The sequence below is a fragment of the Canis aureus genome, chromosome 9, assembly GCF_053574225.1.
Source record: "Canis aureus isolate CA01 chromosome 9, VMU_Caureus_v.1.0, whole genome shotgun sequence".
Taxonomy (NCBI): Eukaryota; Metazoa; Chordata; class Mammalia; order Carnivora; family Canidae; genus Canis; species Canis aureus.
This window is the reverse complement of record NC_135619.1, coordinates 494,149-508,864: the sequence shown is the minus strand read 5'-3', so window position 1 is coordinate 508,864 and position 14,716 is coordinate 494,149. Positions and strand designations below refer to the sequence as shown.

The 14,716-nt window shown below is 43.9% G+C and overlaps 1 long non-coding RNA gene across 1 annotated transcript in view; it reads right to left on the bottom strand.

Moving 5' to 3' along the window:
* Positions 1–13,829, bottom strand: part of LOC144319985 (uncharacterized) — a 36,206-nt gene extending 22,377 nt beyond the window's left edge. Inside the window, exon 1 of the long non-coding RNA XR_013385601.1 lies at positions 13,608–13,829. This is a non-coding gene — a long non-coding RNA (uncharacterized LOC144319985). The remainder of the gene's footprint in view (positions 1–13,607) is intronic.
* Between the last annotated feature and the right edge of the window lie 887 nt (positions 13,830–14,716).

Here is a 14,716-nt window from a genome sequence, read left to right as displayed (position 1 = left end):
TGATCTAGGGCAGCCCTGGGGATCCCAGGACACACCAGTGTGGGGAGAGGAGGGGTAAGCCAGTGGGGCCCACCCACACCCACACCAGGAGGCAGACTCCTCCAGGTGCTCCAGCCCCAGAGAGCCTGAAGCCGGGGTCCTGCTGCCCTGCGGGGACCCAGAGCAGGAGGCCATGAGCGACAGGTCCAGGTTAGCTCTGCTGTCCTCAGAACCGTCAATCAGGGTGAAACCTCAGGACAGTTGCCCCCACCCGGAGTCCACACATTCTCCTGGGTGGGGGACTCCAGCACCCGCCCCCCGACCCCGTGTGATTCTTGCCCCCCCTTAAAGGACAGAAAGGTCTCCTTCCCCAGGGGAAGGCACGAACTCATGGCTCTGAGCCTTTGCTGTAGAAAGTCAATAAAGTGTTGTGGTGTGAAAATTCAGAGCCAACCCATTTCTGTGTCTCCCAGAACTATGTGCACGGGGCATGGAGAGACCCCCAGAAAGGAGGAGGGAGCACCACCTAGGCCCCAACCAGCCCCTGCAGGGGCACCTCCAGGCACACACAGCTGACCTCCCCACGTGCCTTCTAGGGGAGGCCGGATCCACTGCTGTACATGGGAATGTGGCTGAGCCGGAACTTCCAGCTCTGCTGACCCTCCAGCTGAAAGTTCCTGCAGTAGTGAGCCCCAGCATGGCCAGGAGAGCCCAGCTAGCCGCCCAGCGCCAGCACCAGAAATGATGTTCTGCCAACAATTTCGGGGTTTTGGGTGACCCAGCCAGAGGATCTGATGGCTGCACGGGATAGCTGCATGTGATAGACACACACGCAGCTCAAAACCACAAAAGTCGGAATCCCCCCAATGTTGTCAAACAGCAGCCAGATGGTTACATACACTACAATGTGGTCCCCAGTAGGATATTTGGAAAACGCTATAAGCCATGACTGCAGAGGTGTTGGAGGTACGGAGATGTCTTTGCTCTGTTCTAAAAAGGAGGACAGAGGGGCAGGAAGCATCCTCCGGAGGTGGGGGGCCCTCCTAGGAAAGGAAACCAGGTCCCTATGAAGGCTACGGAGGGTGAAATCTGTCCTCCTCTCTTTCAGCTTCTGCTTTTCCTCTTAAATGCCATTTTCCTCAATCAAAATAGCAAAAATTTATTTTAAGTTTTTAAATTTGTTTTTATTGGAGTCCAATTTGTATCAATTCTTTCTTCAGCAAGGGTGTCATACAGGAGAGAAGGAGGGAGAAAGATTTTCCCAGACAGGCAACATATAAAGGAGTTCATGACCAATTAACCAGTCCAGTACGGAATTTTAAGATGGACTCTCCTAGTGGGGGAAAAAAAGAGACCAAAAGCAACAAAGACAAGAAAGGCCCAGAGAACATCACCAGAAACACCAACTCTTCCGGGAACACAAATGCACAAAGTTCATATCTTTGAATAATCACTCTGAATGCTGATAGACTAAATGCTCCAATAAAAAGATATAGGGTATCAGAGGGGGTTAAAAAACAGGATCGGGGATGTCTGGGTGGCTCAGGGGTTGAGCCTCTGCCTTTGAATCAGGGTGTGATCCTGGAGTCTTGGAACGAGTCCCATATTGGGCTCCTGGTGGGGAGCCTGTTTCTCTCTCTGCCTAATTTTCTGCCTCTCTCTCTCTCTCTCTCTCTCGCTCTCTCTCACACTATCATAAATAAAATTATTATTAAAAAAACAACATCCATCTGTATGCTGACTACAAGATGCTCACCTTAGACCTATAGACACCAACAGATTGAAAGTCAGGGGATAGAAAATAATCTATGACGCTAATGGATATCAAAAGAAAGCTGGAGGACCCATAATTATATCAGACAAATGAGATTTGAAACCAAACCCTGGGGGACACCTGGTGGCTCAGTGGTTGAGCATCTGCCTTCGGCTCAGGGTGTGATCCTGGGATCCCAGGATCAAGTCCCACATTAGCATCCCTTTGGGGAGCCTGCCTCTCACTCTATGTTCCTTCCTCTGCTTCTCTGTGTAATTCTCATGAATAAATAAATAAAGATTTTAAATTTCAAAAAAGAAAGAACAAATACTGTAAGAAGAGATGAAGAAGGGCATTATTTCATAATTAAAAAGACTCTATATCATGATCAAACAACAAAATATTTATGTTGCCAACATGGGAGTACCTAAATATAGAAACCACTGTTGGTGGGAATGTGAACTGGTGTAGCCACTCTGGAAAACTCTGTGGAGGTTCCTCAATGAGATAAAAATAGAATTGCACAACGACCCAGAAATTGCACTGTTGAGGATTTACCCCAAAGATTCAGATGCAATGAAACGCCGGGACACTGGCACCTCGATGTTTATATTAGGAATGTCCACAATAACCAAACTGTGGAAGGAGCCTCGGTGTCCATTGAAAATTGAATGGATAAAGAAGATGTGGTTTATGTATACAATGGAATATTACTCAGCCATTAGAAATGACAGATACCCACCATTTAATTCAACATGGATGGAACTGGAAGGTATTATGCTGAGTGAAGTAAGTCAATCGAAAAAGGACAAACAGTGTATGTTCTCATTCATTTGGGGAATATAAATAATAGTGAAAGGCAATACAAGGGAATGGAGAAGAATTGTGTAGGAAATATCAGAAAGGGAGACAGAACATAAAGACTCCTAACTCTGAGAAATGAACTAGGGGTGCTAGAAGGGGAGGAGGGCGGGAAGTGGGGGTGAATGGGTGATGGGCACTGAGGGGGACACTTGATGGGATGAGCACTGGGTGTTATTCGGTATGTTGGTCAATTCAACACCAATAAAAAATAAATTTATTTAAAACAAAGATCCAACAACTAAATATTTATGCTGCCAACATGGGAGTACCTAAATATAGAAACCAATTAACAACAAACATACAGGAACTCACTGATAATAATACAATGACAGGGGATTTTAACACCCACTTATGGTAATGGACCGATCGTCTATGCAGAAAATCAACAGGTGAACAATAGCCTTGACACACTGGACCACAGGGACTCAACACATATAGTCTGAATATTTTTTCCTAAAGCAGAATACACATTCCTTTCAAGTGCACATGGGACATTCTCCAGAACAGATCATATCATGGCCCACAAATCAGCCCTCAACAGGTACAAGAAGGTTGATATCACATGCTGTACATTTTCGGAACACGACACTATGAGACTCGAAGCCAACAGTAAGAAAAAAAATCGGACAGACAAAAAATACTTGGAGATTATGAACATCCTACTAGAGAATGAACGGAGCAACCAGGAAATTAAAGAGGAAATTTAAAACAAATGAAAATGTAAACATGTTTCTCCAAAACTCTGGGATTTAGCAAAGGCAGTCCTAACTGGGAAGTACAAAGCAATACAGGCCTACCTCAAAAAACAAGAAGTCTCCAAAACACAACCTAACCCTATACCTAAAGGAGCTGGTAAAGGAATAGCAAACAAAGCCTAAAGCCTACAGAAGAAGGGAAAAAATAAAGATGAGAGCAGAAATAAACAATACAGAAACAACAAAACAGTAGAATGGAATAACGAATCTAAGAGCTGGTTCTTCAAAATAATTAATAAAATGGATCAAACCATAGGCAGCCTTATCAATGAGAAAAGAGAAAAGACCTAAATAAATAAAATCACAAGTGAGAGAAGAGAGATCTCAATCAACAGCAGAAAAATTAGACAATTATAAGGGAATACTATGAAATTATACGCAAACAAATTTGGAGACCTGGAAGAAATGGACAAATCCCTAGAAATGTGCAAATGAGCAAAACTGAAATAGGAAGAAATAGAAAATGTGAACAGACCCATAACTAGCAAAGGAATTGCTAGCTAGGAATTGCACCTAGTCACCTAGGTGCCTCAGTGGTTGAGCATCTTCTTTGGCTCAGGTCATGTTCCCAGGGTCCTAGGGGATCACATCACACATCAGGCTCCCTGCATGGAGCCTCATTTTCCCTCTACCTATACCTCTGCCTCTCTGTGTTTCTCATGAATAGATAAATAAAATCTTTAAAAAAGAAAAAAGATAAAAAGATGAGAAAGGACCCAAATAAAATCACAAATGAGAAAAGAGAAATATCAACCAACGCTACAGAAAAACAAACGATTATAAGAGAACATTAAGAAAAATTATATGCCAGAAACCTAGAATCTGGAAGAAATAGATCAATTCCTGGAAATATATAACAGCAAAAATGAAAAAGGAAGAAATAAGAAACTTGAACCGACAGATAACCAGCAGAGAAATTGAATTAGCAATCAAGAATCTCCCAACAGGAGACACTTAGATCAATAGAACAGAATGGAAAGCCAAAACAAGATACAAACCTGTAACTCTATGATCCATTAATTGACAACGAGGCAGGAAGGAATATCCAAAGGCACAAAGACAGTCTCTTCAAGAAACCCTAACCCTGACCCCAGGATAAGAACAAATGGTGTTGGGAAAACCAGGCAGCCACATGCAGAAGAATGAAACTGGACCACTTTCTTACACCATCTATATAAAAAATAAATTCAAAATGGATGAAAGACCTAAATGTGAGACCTGAAACCATACAAAGAAGAAAAGATAGGCAGCAATGTCTTTGACATTGGCCATTGGATCTTCTTTCTAGATATGCCTCTGAGGTGAGGGAAACAAAGCAAAAATACTATTGGGACTTCAACAAATTGAAAATCTTCTGCAAAGTGAAGGAAACAAACAAAGCTAAAAGGCAACATACAGGAGGAGGGGCAAGATGGCGGAAGTGTAGAGTCCCCAAATCACCTGTCCCCACCAAATTACCTAGATAACCCTCAAATCATCCTGAAAATCTACGAATTTGGCCTGAGATTTAAACAGAGCCCAGATCGAATGCTACAGTGAGAAAAGTTCGTGATTCTATCAAGGCAGGAAGACGGGAAAAAAAATAAAGAAACAAAAGGCATCCAAGTGTGAAGGGCCCTGAGAGGAGCCCGGCTAAGGCCGGGGTGAGTGTCCACAGGACAGAAGAGCTCTGTCCTGGGAGAAGGAGGAGCTGCACCAATCTTCCAGGGCGGAATGGCACCTTCAAGGAGTCAGAGAAGAACCCCAGGAGGGCGGGGATGCCGTAGGGCTCCCTGGGACACTAACAGAGACCTGCACTACCAGGAGAGTGCACCGAGCTCCCTAAGGGCTGCAGGGCACATGCATTGACCAGTGAGTAGTACTGAGAGGCTCCGGCGGTTGCTCTGTGTGTAGGGGTTTGAGCGGCCCCGGGAGCACCTTGGCGGTGGCGTCTCCTGCAAAGGAAGAGGCGCCGTGTGGAGGGGCTGCGCGGCTCCAGGAGGAACTCGGAGGGGCTTGGGCGGTGGCTCTGCAGTGAGGCAGCTGTATGGCCAGGAGCGAGAATCCAACAGCGCAGGCCCCGGAGCACAGGGCACCAGGACACAGCCCAGGATTTGGCCTCTGCTGGGACAGGCAGAGGCACGGAGGGCCCAGGATAGCAAGAACGCTCCTGCTCAGAGCTGAGCAGATCAGTGGCCCTGCCCAAGAGCCTCCAGGCCCTGCAGATGGACTGCTCCCGAGTTACTGCGGGGGCTGAATAGAGGTTTCCAGAGCTGACCGCTGCCACTGGGGTTGTTCCTCCTGGGGCCTCACGGGGTAAACTAACTGCACTGAGCCCTGCACCAGGCAGGGGACAGAGCAGCTCCCCCACGTGCTAACACCTGTAAATCCACACAACAGGCCCCTCCCCTGAAAGACCAGCTAGATGGACAAGTCCAAGGGAGGTCAAGAGACTTAAAGTATACAGAATCAGAAGATACTCCCCCATGTTTTTTTTTATTTCTGATGGCTACCCCCACCCTCTTTCTCCACTTTCTTTCTTTTCTTTCTCTTTTTATTCTCTTTTTTCCTTCTTTCTTCCTTTATTCTTTTTCCTTTTTTCTTTTCTTTCCTTCTTTCTCTCCTCTCTTTTTGTCCTATTCCCAATTCAATTTGTTTTTGGCCACTCTGCACTCATCAAAATGACTAGAAGGAAAGCCTCTCCTCAAAAGAAAGAATCAGAAACAGTCGTCTCTCTCACAGAGTTACAAAATCTGGATTACAATTCAATGTCAGAAAGCCAATTCAGAAGCACTACTATACAGCTACTGATGGCTCTAGAAAAAAGCATAAAGGACTCAAGAGACTTCATGACTGCAGAATTTAGATCCAATCAGGCCGAAATTAAAAAGCAATTGAATGAGATGCAATCCAAACTGGAAGTCCTAACGACAAGGGATAACGAGGTGGAAGAACAAGTGAGTGACATAGAAGACAAGTTGATGGCAAAGAAGGAAACTGAGGGAAAAAGATACAGACAATTAAAAGACAAGGAAGACAGATTAAGGGAAATAAACGACAGCCTGAGGAAGAAAAACCTAAGTGTAATTGGGGTTCCCAAGGGTGCCAAAATGGACAGAGGGCCAGAATAAGTATTTGAACAAATCCTAGCTGAAAACATTCCTAATCTGGGAAGGCAAACAGGCATTCAGATCCAGGAAATAGAGAGATCCCCCCTAAAATCAATAAAAACTGTCCAACACCTCGACATTTAATAGTGAAGCTTGCAAATTCCAAAGATAAAGAGAAGATCCTTAAAGCAGCAAGAGACAAGAAAATCCTGACCTTTATGGGGAGGAGCACTAGGGTAACAGCAGACCTCTCCACAGTGACCTGGCAGCCCAGAAAGGGCTGGCAGGATATATTCAGGGTCCTCCATGAGAAGAACATGCAACCAAGAATACTTTATCCAGCAAGGCTCTCATTCAAAATGGAAGGAGAGATAAAGAGCTTCCAAGACAGGCAGGAACTGAAAGAATATGTGACCTCCAAACCTGCTCTGCAAGAAATTTTATGGGGGACTCTTAAAATTCCCCTTTAAGAAGTTCAGTGGAACAATCCACAAAACAAGAGCTGAAAAGATATCATGATGACACTAAACTCATATCTGTCGATAGTAACTCTGAACGTGAACAGGCTTAATGACCCCATCAAAAGGCGTAGGGTTTCAGACTGGATAAAAAAGCAGGACCCATCTATTTGCTGTCTACAAGAGACTCATATTAGACAGAAGGACACCTACAACCTGAAAATGAAATGTTGGAGAAAAATTTACCATTCAAAGGGTCCTCAAAAGAGAGCAGGGGTAGCCATCCTTATATCAGATAAACTAAAATTTACCCAGAAGACTGTAGAGAGAGATGAAGAGGGACACTAAATCATACTTAAGGGATCTATCCAACAAGAGGACTTTACAATCCTCAATATATGCCCAGAATGTAGGAGCTGCCAAATATTTAAACCAATTAATAACCAAAGTGAAGAAATACATAGATAATAATACACTTATACTTGGTGACTTCAATCTAGCTCTTTCTACCCTCGATAGGTTTCTAAGGACAACATTTCCAAAGAAAGAAGAGCTTTAAATGATACACTGGAGCAGATGGATTTCATAGAAATCTACAGAACTTTACATCAAGACTGAACAAAATACACATTCTTCTCAAGTGCACATGGAACTTTCTCCAGAATAGATCACATACTGGGTCACAAATAGGGTCTGAACCAATACCAAGGGATTGGGATCGTCCCCTGCATATTCTCAGACCATAATGAATTGAAATTAGAACTAAATCACAACAAGAAGTTTGGAAGGACCTCAAACATGTGGAGGTGAAGGATCATCCTGCTAAAAGACGAAAGGGTCAACCAGGAAATGAAGGAAGAATTAAAAAGATACATGGAAACTAATGAGAATGAACACACAACCATTCAAAATCTTTGGGATGCAGCAAAAGCAGTCCTAAGGGGAAAATACATAACAATACAAGAATCCATTCAGAAACAGGAAACTACTCAAATACAAAAGCTAACCTTACACATAAAGGGGCTAGAGGAAGAAAAAGCAGATAGATCCTACACCCAACAGAAGAAGAGAGTTAATTAAAATTCGAGCAGAACTCAAGGAAATCGAGACCAGAAGAACTGTGGAACAGATCAACAGAACGAGTAGTTGGTTCTTTGAACGAATTAATAAGATAGATAAACCATTAGCCAACCTTATTAAAAAGAAGAGAGAGAAGACTCAAATTAATAAAATCATGAATGAGAAAGGAGAGGTCACTACCAACACCAAGGAAATACATACGATTTTAAAAACATTATGAACAGCCATACGCCAATAAATTAGGCAATCTAGAAGAAATGGACGCATTCCTGGAAAGACACAAACTACCAAAACTGCAACAGGAAGAAATAGAAAACCTAAACAGGACAATAACCAGGGAGGAAATTGAAGCAGTCATCCAAAACGTCCCAAGACACAAAAGTCCAGGGCCAGATGGCTTCCCAGGGGAATTCTATCAAACGTTTAAAGAAGAAACCATACCTATCCTACTAAAGCTGTTTGAAAAGATAGAAAGAGATGGAGTCCTTCCAAATTCGTTCTATGAAGCCAGCATCACCTTAATTCCAAAACCAGACAAAGACCCCACCAAAAAGGAGAATTATAGATCAATAGCCCTGATGAACATGGATGCAAAAATTCTCAACAAGATCCTAGCCAATAGGATCCAACAATACATTAAGAAAATTATTCACCATGACCTAGTAGGATTTATCCCTGGGACATAAGGCTGGTTTAACACTCGTAAAACAATCAATGTGATTCATCACATCAGCAAGAGAAAAACCAAGAACCATGTGATCATCTCATTAGATACAGAGAAAGCATTTGACAAAATAGAGCATCCATTCCTGGTCAAAACACTTCAGAGCATAGGGATAGAGGGAACATTCCTCGACATCTTAAAAGCCATCTATGAAAAGCCCACTACAAATATCATTCTCAATGGGGAAGCACTGGGAGCCTTTCCCCTAAGATCAGGAACAATACACGGATGTCCACTCTCACCACGGTTATTCAACATAGTACTGGAAGTCCTGCCTCAGCAATCAGACAACAAAAAGAAATAAAGGCATTCAAATTGGCAAAGAAGAAGTTAAACTCTCCCTCTTCACCGATGACATGATACTCTACATAGAAAACCCAAAAGCCTCCACCCCAAGGTTGCTAGAACTCATACAGCAATTTAGTAGCATTCAAGGATACAAAATCAATGCCTGGCAATCAATGGCATTTCTATACACTAACAATGAGACTGAAGAAAGAGAAATTAAGGAGTCAATCTCATTTAAAATTGCACCCAAAAGCATAAGATACCTAGGAATAAACCTAACGATGGAGTTAAAGGATCTATACCCTAAAAACTATAGAACACTTCTGAAAGAAATTGAGGAAGACACAAAGAGATGGAAAAATATTCCATGCTCATGGATTGGCAGAATTAACATTGTGAAAATGTCAATTTTACCAAGGCAATGTTCACCTTTAATGCAAACCCTATCAAAATACCATGGACTTTCTAAAGAGACTTAGAACTAATTATTTTAATATTTGTGTGTAATCAGGATCCCTGGATGGCGCAGCCATTTGGCACCTGTTTTGGCCCAGGGCACGATCATGGAGACCTGGGATAGAATCCCATGTCAGCCTCCCGGTGCATGGAGCCTGCTTCTCCCTCTGACTGTGTCTCTGCCTCTCTCTCTCTGTGTGTTTGTGTGTGACTATCATAATAAAAAAAGACTTGTGTGGAATCAGAAAAGACCTTGAATAGCGAGGTGAATTTTAAAAAAGACAGCCATATCTGGGGCTTCACAATACCAGATTTCAGGGTGTACGACAAAGCTGTGGTTCAAGACAGTGTGGTACTGGCACAAAAACAGACAAATGGATCAATGGAACAGAAGAGAGAACCCAGAAGTGGACCCTGAACTTTATGGTCAACTAATATTCAATAAAGGTGTAAAGACTATCGATTGGAAGAAAGACAGACTCTTCAATAAATGGTGCTGGGAAAATGGACATACACATGCAGAAGAATGAAACTAGACCACTCTCTTTCAGCATACACAAAGATAATCGCAAAATGGATGAAAGATCTAAATGTGAGACAAGAGTCCATCAAAATCCTAGAGGAGAACACAGGCAATAAGTTTTTTGAACTTGGCCACAGTAACTTCTTGGAGATACATCCACAAAGGCAAAATAAACAAAAGCAAAAATGAACTATTGTGACTTCTTCAAGATAAGAACCTTTTGCATAGCAAAGGATACAGTCAACAGAACTAAAAGATAACCTAAAGAATGGAGAAGATATTTGCAAATGACGTATCAGATAAAGGGCTAGTTTCAAAGATCGATAAAGAACTTCTTAAAATCAACAACAAAGAGACAAAGAATCCAATCATGAAATGGGCAAAAGACATGAAGAGAAATCTCACAGAGGAAGACATTGCCATGGCCAACATGAACATGAAAAAGTGCTCTGCATCACTTGCCATCAGGGAAATACAAAGTCCAAACAACTAAATATTTATGCTGCCAACATGGGAGTACCGAAATATAGTAACCAATTAACAACAAAAGTACAGGAACACACTGATAATAATACAATGATAGGGGATTTTAACACCCACTTATGTCATGGACCGATCGTCTATGCAGAAAATCAACAGGGGAACAACAGCCTTGACACACTGGACCACAGGGACTCAACAGATATAGTCTGAACATTTATTCCTAAAGCAGAATACACATTCCTTTCAAGTGCACATGGGACATTCTCCAGAACAGATCATATCATGGCCCACAAATCAGCCCTCAACAGGTACAACAGGTAGAAGAAGGTTGGTATCACACCATATACATTTTTGGACAATGAGGCTATGAAACTCGAAGTCGACAGTAAGAACAAATTTGGACAGACCAAAAATACGTGGAGATTATGAACATCCTACTAGAGAATGAATGGAGCAACCAGGAAATTAAAGAGGAAATTTAAAACAAATGAAAATGAAAACATGTTTCTCCAAACCTCTGGGATGTAGCAAAGGCAGTCGTACAAGGGAAGTACATAGCAATACAGGCCTACCTCAAGAAACAAGAAGTCTCCAATACACAGCCTAACCCTACACCTTAAGAAGCTGGAAAATGATTAGTAAACAAAGCCTAAAGCCTATAGAACAGGGGGAAAATAAAGATGAGAGCACAAATAAACAATACAGAAACAACAAAACAGTAGAATGGAATAGCGAAACTAAGAGCTGGTTCTTCAAAATAATTAATAAAATGGATCAAGCCCTAGCCAGCCTTATCAACGAGAAAAGAGAAAACCTAAATAAATAAAATCACAAATGAGAGAAGAGAGATCTCAATCAACACCAGAAAAATAAGACAATTATAAGGGAATACTATGCAAGATTATACACTAACAAACTGGGAGAACTGGAAGAAATGGACAAATCCCTAGAAATGTGTAAACGAGCAAAACTGAAATAGGAAGAAATAGAAAATATGAACAGACCCATAACTAGCAAAGGAATTGAATCAGCAAGGCACCTGGGTGCCTCAGTGGTTGAGCATGTGCTTTGGCTCAGGTCATGATCCCGGGGTCCTGGGGGAGCACGTCCCACATCAGGCTCCCCACATGGAGCCTCATTTTCCCTCTGCCTATACCTCTGCCTCTCTGTGTCTCTCATGAATACATAAAGGTGCAGCCACTGTGGAAAACAGTCTGGAGGGTCCTCGAGAAGTTAAAAATAGGGGATCCCTGGGTGACGAATCCGTATGGCACCTCCCTTTGGCCCAGTGCGTGATCCTGGAGACCCAGGATCAAATCCAACATGAGACTCCCGGTACATGTAGCCTGCATGTCCCTCTGCCTGTGTCTCTGCCTCTCTCTCTGTGACTATCATAAAAAAACTTAAAAAAAAGAAGTTAAAAATAGAGCTACCCTACGATACCAAAATTGCACAGCTAGGTATTTACCCTGAGGATACAAAAGTAGTTTAGTAGATTTGAAGAGGAACACACAGCCTAGTGTTGGTAGCAGCATTATCAACAACAGCAAAACTGTGTATACAGCCCAGATGTCCATCGACAGATGAATGGGCAGAGACGATGTGGTAAACATACACACTGCGACATCACTTGGTCATCAGAAGGGATGAAAGGAATCCATTTACAATGACGTGGGAGAAGTGTAAGGGACCTATGCTAAATGAACTCAGTCAGAGAAAGACAGATACCAAATACCATACAATTGCATTCACATCTGAATTTTAAGAAACCAAACAAATTGGCAAAGGGGCCAATGGAAGGATGAGAGATGCAAGCCAAGGAACACATTTTAACCACAGTGAATAAACTAATAAATACCAGAGGAAGGAGGGGGGGATGGGGAATCAGGGGATGGGGATAGTGGAGGTCACCCCTGACCAGAACCAGGCGTTGGATTCAAGGGTTGAATCACTATGTGGAAACCTGAAACTACATCATACTGTGTTTATAAAGAGGAATTCAAATAAATCTTTAAAATAATAATTGGTAGTATAGAGAAAACATGTGCGCAAAAGAGATAAAGTCAGAAAGGCAACTGAAAATCCAAACAAAGAGTCTTTAGAGCCACAAATCCCCTCCTTAGCTCAGCTCAGGAGAATCCTGCCATGCCTATTCTCACCCCAGCAGAAGCATGGATTTTGATTCTCTGGGGAGGCCACTGACTTGGTGGAGTCAGGCTATGTTTGAACTCAAAACCTAAATAGAGTGCATAAAACTAAACTGCCCAAATGCTAGGAGTCCCAGTGCAGGCACATGCCAAGACACAAACTCTAACCATACACAGACATAAGCCTAACCCTCCACTTAAGTCTAATGTTAACATAACCCTTAAACAAGAAATATCACTAATCAAAAACCAAACACAAACCCCAAGACCGAAACACATTCACTAAACCTTCCTGCCAACCCTCACCCTAACCCCTAAACCTATTCTAAACCCTTAACCGTGACCCTTACCTTAAATCTAACCCTAACCCTAACCTCTAACCCTAACCTTATCTTAATGTACTCAAATCCTATTCCTAACCTTAACCTGTACCCTAACCCTAACCCTCTAATACTAATCCTATCTCATATCCCAAAGTGTACCCTAACCCTACCCTAAAAGAAATCCCTAACCCACTGCCTAACCCTCTCTTACCCTTTTCCAAAACCGTGCCCTGACCCTGACCTAACCCTCACCATAACCCCTAATCAAACACTAACCCTAACCCTAGCCCTAACCCCTACCCTAAAACTAACCCTCGCCCTAACCCTAAACCTAGCCCTAACTTACCTCTAAACCCTAAAACTAACCCCTAACCCTAACTCACACCTTAACCCCTAACCCCAACTGCAAACCTAGCCCAACCCTAACTCTAACCATAACCCAAACCCCAACTCGTAACCTCCTGCCCTAATCCCTAAATTCTAAACCCTAACCCTAAGTCTAACTCCTGTCCCTAATCCAAACCCCGATCCTAACTCCTAACAACTGAACCTTACCCTTATCCCTCACCCTAACCTTTAATCCGTAACCATAAGCATAATCACTAACCCCTAACATCTAACCTAAGACTAACCACCAACTGCTTCCCCTCCCCTGTCTTACCATTCATTCTACCCATTCACTTACCCAGAGTTCTGAGGAGTCCCTTCTGACATGGACGTGGCCCCCAACGGCGCCTCCAGAGTCCTCCAGCGGGTCCTGAGGAAGCCGGGCTCCTGTGAGTGGGGACGTGGCCCCACGTGTTCCTGAGTCATAGTCAGCGGGTACTGAGGACCCGGGTCTCCTGTCAACCTGGATTATGCCTCACATACTCTGGAAGCCTCACAGCAGGTTCTCAGGATGCTGGAGGTTCCTGTCAACCTGGACATGGACACACGTCCCCTAGAAAACTCACAGTGGGTCCTGAGGAGGCTGTGGGTTCCTGTCAGCCTAGACGCAGCCTCATGTGTCCCGAAGCCAAAGTGCAGGTCCTGAGGAGGACATGGCCCCACATTTTCCTCTGCCTCACCATAAGACTTGAGGAGCCTGGGAGCTCCTGTCAGCACGGACGTGGCCCCAAATCATCCCGATCCTTCACAGTGCGTCCTGAGGAGGCTGGAGACTCCTGTCAGTGTGGATTCAGCATCCACATCTTCCTTAGGCCTCACCACAGGCTCTGACAAGGCTGGGGTCTTCTGTCTGCATGGACGCATCTCCATATTTCCTGAAGACTACACCGGGTGTCCTGAGGACATCAGTGTCTGTTGTGTGGACGTGGCCCCACGTCCTCCCAAAGTGACACCACAGGTTCTGAATGGCTGGGGCTCCTGTCACTGTGGATGCTGCCCCCAGCTTCCAGAAGCCTCAACTTATGACCTGAGGAGCCAGTTAGCTCCTGCCAGAGTGGACACAGCGCCACATCTTTCAGAAGCCTCCAGGCATGTCCTCAGGTGGCCCAGGGGCTCCTGTCAGCGTGGATGCAGGCCCACATCTTACTGAAGCCTCCCCGCGGGTCCTGAGGCAGCCCAGGGGCTCCTGTCAGGGTGGGTGAGGGCCCACAATTTCCTGAAGCCTCCCCGCAGGGCCGGAAGCGGCCCAGGGTCTCTTGTCAGGGTGGATGTTGGCCCACATCTTCCTGAAGCCTCACCGTGTGTCCTGAAGAGACTGAGGCTCCTGTCATAATGAACGCTGCCCAATATCCCCCTGAAGGCTCCGCGTAGTATCTGAGGAGGCTGTGGCTCATCCACGTGGACATG